Consider the following 8,812-nt stretch of genomic DNA (forward strand, 5'->3'; position numbering starts at 1 on the left):
TCAAGCTACAAACACTGTTGTTTTTCTCTGACATCATTGCACGCGCGATAAACAAAAGAGTATGTACTGTGATATCTGTTTACTGCGATGCTGGATTCTCCTCTCCTCCGTTTCTTCAACGAAACAAAGGCAATAACAAATGTGCTGGGTGAACAGTGGCACTGTTTCACCTTATGGGAAGTTTTAGAACAGCTTTAAAATAAGCTTGTTGGGCCTCCCGGGTGGCACAGTGGTCTAAGGCACTGCATCGCAGTGCTAGCTGTGCCACTAGAGACTCTGGGTTTGAGCCCAGGCTCTGTCGCAGCAGGCCGCGACCAGGAGGTCCATGGGGCGTCGCACAATTGGCCCTGCATCTGTTAATAATGGGATATGATAAAGGGTGAGTCGGTCAAGGATCGATGCAGACAAGGTGGTAGATTGTACGACAAGCGACAGGTTTATTTCAAAGTGGAGATATCTGGTACAGCGTATATACGGGCCCCTCTGTTAGCTCATCAGAGACTAGCAAAAAAGACACCTTGCTAACAGTAAGTACAAGCTTCATATACACAACAGAAAGTAGGTTGATATCTAGGAGATCGGATCTTCGGATTGGATCAGGCTGGGGTGTAGTCATCCGGCATTGGCTCTGTTGTCTGTCCATCATCGTAGAATCCTGCCATGCCTGTTCTTGGTCGTCACACCCTGTTCAGCTGAAAAGGAGATCTGGTGTGTGCGCTATCTTCAGTCACACAATGTTCGGCTGGGAGGGAGATTATGTGTGTGTGTTAGTTTGTCTCTAAGTCTAGGCTTTCTGCCAATCTGTGGGTGTCTTATCTGGGTGTCCTCGGCAGCTATGTGTGTACTGTATGTGCGTCGTCCCTGTCTTCTGGGGTCAGTGTGTAAGAGCGTATGCGTCCCTATCTTCAGGGGAGTTGTGGCCGAACTGCCGGCTAGCACCTGTGGCTAGGAGTATCCTGTTGTGACAGTGTTCTGGATGATTACAGTGAGTGTGTGTGTGTGAGAGATATCCTGTATGGGGCCCAACCTGTTTTACTATGTGTCTCAGCTATAGTAGTGTAATGTCACTTACATAGGAATTAGCAGTAATGTAATGTCACCTACATAGGAATTAGCAGTCCTCTACACATCGTCCGGGTTAGGGAGGGTTTGGCCGGTAGGGATATCCTTGTCTCATCACGCACTAGCGACTCCTGTGGCGGGCCGGGCTCTGCGGGTTGCAGGAGAGTATATTCAGCCTGTAGTTGGAAAGTGAGATTAAAATATGTACGAAATATATACAGAAAAAAACGAGGAAAACTATATTTACACCAGACAGGACAAGACAAAACACACGTCCGACTGCTACGCCATCTTGGATGTCAGAAACGGAAGGTTTTAGAATGAAGAATCAGTATTGAGCAGCAGAAAGGCGTCAGCCGCGGATTACAATGACAAGAGACGATCCTGTAAGTGAAATCACTCTGGGATTTATACATTCACCAACTCCTATTAGACAAGGATTGATTTAAACCATCTTATCTGAAGGAGACTCCAACGACAAGAGCTGAAACCCATCCACAGAAAGGCAATATCCCACATTACTATTACCACATAATTGGAAATGCTAATGAATTTATATAAAGTCAGTTTAATGCAAATGAAGACAGAAAAACCTCAAATCCTGAATAATGTATTTTTTCTATTTCTGTTCTCGCTCTGCATACTTTATTGTGACGGATGTTCCCCATTGCATTTGGGCTAACGTTTAGCGGTGATATTCTGTGTAGAAAATAATTAACGCCATACATTTGCGTCCTTAGGGTGGATGCTCCGTCAGTTCATGATTCTAGCCATTTATGATTATTCAAGATCCTGTTACTCTGCTGTGCCTGTTTCCCTGCCTGACACCGTTTATACTCTCATTGCAGTTTACCGCTCTGTCTCTGGCTCCTGTCTCCCGTTCCACATCTCACAACCCAACTACCTTGCTCTGGATTTTACTCACCACCACTACCTTGGATTCCCCTCAGGACCTGTTTACCCTGTTCTACTCAGCTAACTCCAACCTCAGTCTCCACATCTGTTTTTTCTGCAACTCATCCGAGCTTCCCCGGATCTGCACTCCATATCTCCCTGTGTAACAATACATATTTGGTTCATTCATCCCTGTTTCCTCATCTGAGCCTGCTCTTGAGTTCCCATGTGTCGCTCTGCTTAACAATTTACACATATAGATCCTCCAGAACAACACATTCTCTAGCTTTATCCTCAACAGGAAGACCCCCTTCACAACACCTTCTCCAGCTTTATCCTCACCTGGAAGACCCCCCTCCACAACACCTTCTCCAGCTGTATCCTCACCAGGAAGACCCCCACCACAACACCTTCTCCAGCTTTATCCTCACCAGAAAGTCACCCCACCACAGCACCTTCTCCAGCTGTATCCTCACCAGGAAGACACCTCTCCACTACACCATGTTATTTTATTTCACCTTTATTTAACCAGGTAGGCCAGTTGAGAACATGATCTCATTTACAATTGTGACCTTGCCAAGATAGAGCAAAGTAGTGCGACACAAACAACACAGTTACACATGGGATAAACAAACGTACAGTCAATAACACAATAGGAAAGTATATGTACAGTGTGTGCAAATGAAGTAAGATTAGGGAGGTAAGAAAATAAATAGGCTATAGTGGCAAAATATTGACAATTTAACAATTGAACACTGGAGTGATAGATGTGCAGAAGATGAATGTGCAAGTAGAGATACTGGGGTGCAAAGGGGGAAAAAAACAAAGATATGGGGATGAGGTAGTTGGGTGGGCTATATACAGATGGGCTATGTACAGGTGCAATGATTGGTAAGCTGCTCTGCCAGCTGATGCTTAAAGTTAGTGAGGGAGATATACGTCTCCAGTCATTGGCAACAGAGAACTGGAAGGAAAGGCTGCCAAAGGAGGAGTTGGCTTTGGGGGTGACCAGTGAAATATACCTGCTGGAGCGTGTGCTATGGGTGGGTGCTGCTATAGTGACCAGTGAGCTGAGATAAGGTGGGGCTTTACCTTGCAAAGACGTATAGATGACCTGGAGCCAGTGGGTTTGGGGATGAATATGAAGCGAGGGCCATCCAACGAGAGCATACACATCGCTGTGCTGGGTAGTGTATGGGGCTCTGGTGACAAAACAGATGCACTGTGATAGACTACATCGTTTGAGGCTATTTTGTAAATGACATCGCCAAAGTCAAGGATCGGTAGGGTAGTCAGTTTTACGAGGGTATGTTCGGCAGCATGAGTGGAGGATGCTTTGTTGCGAAATAGGAAGCCGATTCAAGATTCCATTTTGGATTGGAGATGCTTAATATGAGTCTGGAAGGAGAGTTTACAGTCTAACACCTAGGTATTTGTAGTTGTCCACATATTCTAAGTCAGAACCGTCCAGAGTAGTGATGCTAGTCAGGCGGGCAGGTGTGGGCAGCGATCGGTTGAAGAGCATGCATTTAGTTGTACTTGCATTTAAGAGCAGTTGGAGGCCACGGAAGGAGTGTTGTATGGCATTGGAGCTCGTCTGGAAATTTGTTAACACAGTGTCCAAAGAAGGGCCAGAATTATACAGAATGGTGTCATCTGCGTAGAGGTGGATCAGAGGATCACCAGCAGCAAGCAGCAATAGACTAGTTATAGTCTATTGTATTGTAATCTATTGGGCTCTGAACCATCATTCCCACACTTGACTAATGAGATGCATCCTGCTATCTGTAACAGGCAACAAACCTAATGCAGACAAACGGCCAATCAAATCCCCACACGCACTGTTGTGCAAGTGAGTTAGAGACTGGAGAAGTCACAAATAAACCTTAGATAGACTGACACTTTATTCTAGCGGCGCTGTCTGGCAATACAGATTATTTCCCCCAGTGGTAGGAATTACAAATAATCCAAACAAGGCTTAGGTAGTGTGTTGGGTTACCTGCAATGTAATTGCGGTGCTGGGTGACTAAGCTTCAAATAGTGTATGCAGGTGATAGACTCCAAATGCATTGGTTTTTATATATTACATTTGCTAGAGAATGTGAGCTCATTTGACTGTGTGAAGGAATGTGACTTGTTTCAGTTGAAACATCTGAAGTGAAAAGTTTTTTGCTCACTTTTTTCAAAGGAAGTGTGAATAAATACATCTCCAACATGTCAACTATCTAAGAGCAGCATGATTTGATTGTTGTACCGAATGCTGATGACTGACGTTCTCTGTCTGACATTGTGCATCTGAGTGGGAGACTACCGGGGGCTGACAGGAACATTATTTGGGAAAAACAAAGTTATGTCAGAACCTGGGGTTCTCCTCTTGACATTCCCAAAACAAATTGATTAGAACACCAGAAACCTGAAAAGGATATAATTAAACTCAGAACATTTTATTGTAAGTGCTGTTAAGAGAGCTAAGGTTGAACTTAAACAGGTTAGATATTGAAAGGCTTTGTGATAGTCTGGCAACAGATACATGGACATAAACTGGATTTATTTGTACAATCAATGTTCATTGTCTTTCTGTGCTAATGTCATTTTATCTACACTAGCAGTTTAGGTGAATTGTCTGCTCTCATAAACAATTCTAACTACATAATGAAACCAAAACCACATATCCCCAAGTGACCACAGTAACTGCAATGTGTACTCAATACTTGAACTCAACGGTCCCACAAAGTTACCGTTTTGATGAATATATACTTTACACAATCCATTACGCACACAAAGCCTTGTCGCAGGTCCAACATGGTATGTGAGCCGTGATGCAATATGTTAAGAATGGAAAACAAGTCGAGTCGAGGGGACTTGTGTTTTTTAAAAGGTTCATCTTCATATGTCTCTTGAGACTTCCAACACTAGCTTTCCAAAAACACCAAGCCAATACATCTCAAACTATAAACACCTTCAGAAAAAAATTATCGCTTTGAATCAACTGCAGGGAGGGTCTTACATGAAAAGCTGAACTGCACAAAACAATTCGGGCCTGCAGTTGTCTAGCATGACAGCTCTTGTCAAAATATTTATAAGTCAAGCAGCTCTAGTATATTTTTCGTACCGGTCTATTTACAACCACAAACCGATGCTGGCACTAAGACAAGCACTCAACGAGCGGTATACGGCTATAACCAAACAAGAAAATGCTCATCCATAGGCGCCGCTCCTAGTGGCCGGGAGCTTTAATACACACAGAGACGTACAAAGCTCTCCCTTGCCCTCCATTTGGAAAATCTGACCATAACTCTATCCTCCTGATTTCTGCTTACAAGCGAAAACTAAAGCCGGAAGTACCAGGGACTCGCTCAATACGGAAGTGGTGAGAAGAGGCAGATACTAAGCTGCAGGACTGTTTTGCTAGCACAGACTGGAAAATGTTCAGGGATTCTTCCGATGGCATTGAGGATTGCACCACATAAATCACTGGCTTCATCAATAAGTGCATCAATGACGTCATCCCCAAAGTGAATGCACGTACATAACTCAACCAGAAGCCGTGGATTACAGGCAACATCCGTACTGACCTAAAGAGTAGACCTGCCGCTTTCAAAGGGCGGGACTCTAACCCGGACGCTTATAAAAAATCCTGCTATGCCGTCTAATGACCCATTAAATAGGCAAAGCGCCAATACAGGACTAAGATTGAATTGTACTACACAGGCTCTGACGCTCGTCGGATGTGGCCGGGCTTGCAAACTATTTTGGACTACAAAGGGAAGCACAGCCGAGAGCTGCCCAATGACACGAGCCTACCAGACGAGCTAAATTAATTCTATGCTTGCTTCGAGGCAAGCAACATTGAGGCATGCATGAGAGCTTCAGCTGTTCTGGATGACTTTGTTATCACGCTCTCCGTAGCCGATGTAAGTAAGACCTTTAAACAGGTCAACATTCACAAGGTCGCATGGCCAGATGGATTACCAGGACGTGTACTCCGAGCATGCGCTGACCAACTGGCAAGCTGTCTCTGTCTGAGTCTGTAATCAACATGTTTCAATGAGACCACCATAGTCCCTGTGCCCAAGAGCACCAAGGTAACCTGCCTAAATGACTGACGACCCTTAGCACTCACGTCTGTAGCCATAAAGTGTTTTGAAAGGCTGGTCATGGCTCGCCTCAACACCATTATCCCAAAAACCCTAGACCCACTCCAATTTGCATACCGCTCCAACAGATAAACAAATGATGCAATCTCTATTGCACTCCACACTGCCCTTTCCCACCTGTACAGAAGGAACACCTGCATGATAATATTATTCATTGACTACAGCTCAGCATTCATCACCATAGTGACCTCAAAGCTCATCAATAAGCTAAGGACCCTGGGACTAAACACCTCCCTCTGCAAATAGATCCTGGACTTACTGACGGGCCACTTCCAGGTGGTAAGGGTAAGTAACAACACATCTGGCATGCTGATCCTTAACATGCGGGCCCCTCAGTCCTCTCCTCTACTCCCTGTTCACCCATGACTGCATGGCCAGGCATGACTAAGCACAACTCCATCATTAAGTGTGCAGACGTCACAACAACGGTAGGCCTGATCACCGACAACGATGACACAGCCTACAAGGAGGAGGTCAGAGACCTGGCAGTGTGGTGCCAGGATATAGAACTCTCCCTCAACGTGATCAAGACAAAGGAGATGATTGTGGACTATAGGAAAAGGAGGATGAGCATGTGCCCATTCTCACCGACAGGCCTATAGTGGAGCAGGTTGAGAGCTTCAAGTTCCTTGGTGTTCAACACCAACAAAGTATCATGGTCCAAACACAACAAGACAGTTGTGAAGAGGGCACGACAATGCCTATTCCCCCTCAGGAGACTGAAAATATGTTTTTATGGGTCCTCAGATCCTCCAAAAATTCTACAGCTGCACCATCAAGAGCATCCTGACTGTTTGCATCACCGCCTGGTATGGCAACTGCTCATCCTCCGACCGCAAGGCACTACAGAGGATAGTGTGTACGGCCCAGTACATCACTGGGGCCAAGCTTCCTGCCATCCAGGACCTCTATACCAGGCGGTGTTAGAGGAAGGCCCTAAAAATTTCCAAAGACTCCAGCCACCTTAGCCATAGACTGTTCTCTCTGCTACCACACGGCAAGCGCTACCAGAGCACCAAGTCTAGGTCCAAAAGGCTTCTTAACAGCTTCTAACCCCAAGCCATAAGACTCCAGACCACCTAATCAAATGGCTACCCGGACTATTTCCATACGCTGCTGCTACTCTCTGTTATTATTTATGCATAGTCACTTTAACTGCATGTACATATTACCTCAATTACTTTGACTAATCTGTGTCCCTGCCACATTGACTCTGTACCGGTACCCCCTGTATATAGCCTCGCTGCTGATATTTTATTGTTGCCTTTTAATTAATAGTCATTTTTCATTCTTCCTTTTTTTTTTTTTTTTTTACTTCAGTTTATTTTAGTAAATACTTCCTTAACACATATTAACACACATCTTCTACACCTGTTGTATTCGACACGTGACAAATCAAATGTACTTTCACTTTAATACTGAAGTCAATTAGAACTTGAACAGTTTAAAAGACCCAGATGAACACACACAAAAAAGTTCTGTATTATATTGAGTTGTTTCCATACTTTCTACTCATATTCCTTTTTGAGATTTATCACAGACGCTCTAATTGTATCGCCCTTAGTCAGAGGGAGAGAGAGGAACAGCTACATCAACGGTAATCATGTCTTTACACTGCCCACTAATTCTGAGATGAGTCAAGAACTCGAAAGAGAACAGTTTACTCCAGACATTGAGGAAAGAGATAAAGATTGACCTGCATGTAATACAAAAAAGACCAACGACAAATATTAAAGTGTCCTGACAAAGCCTGAGACACAGCTGTTTGAATATAGAAAAATATATATGTTATCAGTAAAGAACAGACTGTTTTAAAGTTGCACTTGTGTGGACTCCCAATGAAATATACTACAGTACCTTATCTAATTTACTAATCACCATTAGATTCCATGTCGCATCAATGCTTAAGGAATCATTTAATCAGCATTGTACTTATCTCGTCTGTGAGTGCTCGATGTCCACAAAGTTATGTTGTCTGAGAGTGTTCCATGTCCACAAAGGTATGACTTTTGAGAGTGTTCCATGTCCACAACGGTATGTCTTCTGATGGTGTTCCATGTCCACAACGGTATGTCTTCTGGGAGTGTTCCATGTCCACAAAGGTCCATCCTTTTAATGCAAACAAAATATCACCAACATCTATAGTTTGCATCAAACAGCCCATCAACTTCTGTTACAAACTCGTGTAGCCAGCATTTTCCAACGAAGGCCATCACAGACCGAAAGCGTAACAAATTACAACCTCTGGAGCAGTCCAGGTTTCATTGTTATGACTGATATTGGGGTCAGTTAGCAACCCAAGGTGTCAATCTTCTCCCTCCTCCACCTCAACCAGTCTTCCCTGTGTGATAGCCATCTTGGTAGCCAGGTAAGACTCATTGGCCATAATGGTAAGTCTTCTTCACGGGAAGTTATATGGGATATGACCTGTGTGTGAATGGGGGGTACAGAGCTCTCCTCAACATGAGACCACTGTACAGGGAAGGTTACAGATGAGAGCACTGGTGTATAGGACTGCATTGTCAATGTATGTGGTTTGCAGACCAATTGTGCTGACATATTCTAATGAATATTAGAATGTTCCATAGTAGTTACAAGTAAAGTTACTGTGTAGTTGTAATCACGTTATAGCACAAATGTGTCCATTGCATCAAACTAATTGCCATGGTAATAAGGTAACATCTAACTAAAGTATCATC

At 44.0% G+C, this 8,812-nt stretch overlaps 1 long non-coding RNA gene across 1 annotated transcript; it reads right to left on the minus strand.

Annotated features, from left to right (window-relative positions):
- Window positions 1-412: 412 nt before the first annotated feature.
- LOC135560171 (uncharacterized) lies at window positions 413-8,563 on the minus strand. The gene is made up of 3 exons (XR_010458735.1): window positions 3,049-8,563; window positions 1,105-1,238; window positions 413-692 (listed from the first exon to the last, which is right to left on the minus strand). It is a non-coding gene; the product is annotated as an uncharacterized LOC135560171 (long non-coding RNA).
- Window positions 8,564-8,812: the final 249 nt, after the last annotated feature.

This window comes from Oncorhynchus nerka, linkage group LG15 (genome assembly GCF_034236695.1).
Source record: "Oncorhynchus nerka isolate Pitt River linkage group LG15, Oner_Uvic_2.0, whole genome shotgun sequence".
NCBI classification, from domain to species: domain Eukaryota; kingdom Metazoa; phylum Chordata; class Actinopteri; order Salmoniformes; family Salmonidae; genus Oncorhynchus; species Oncorhynchus nerka.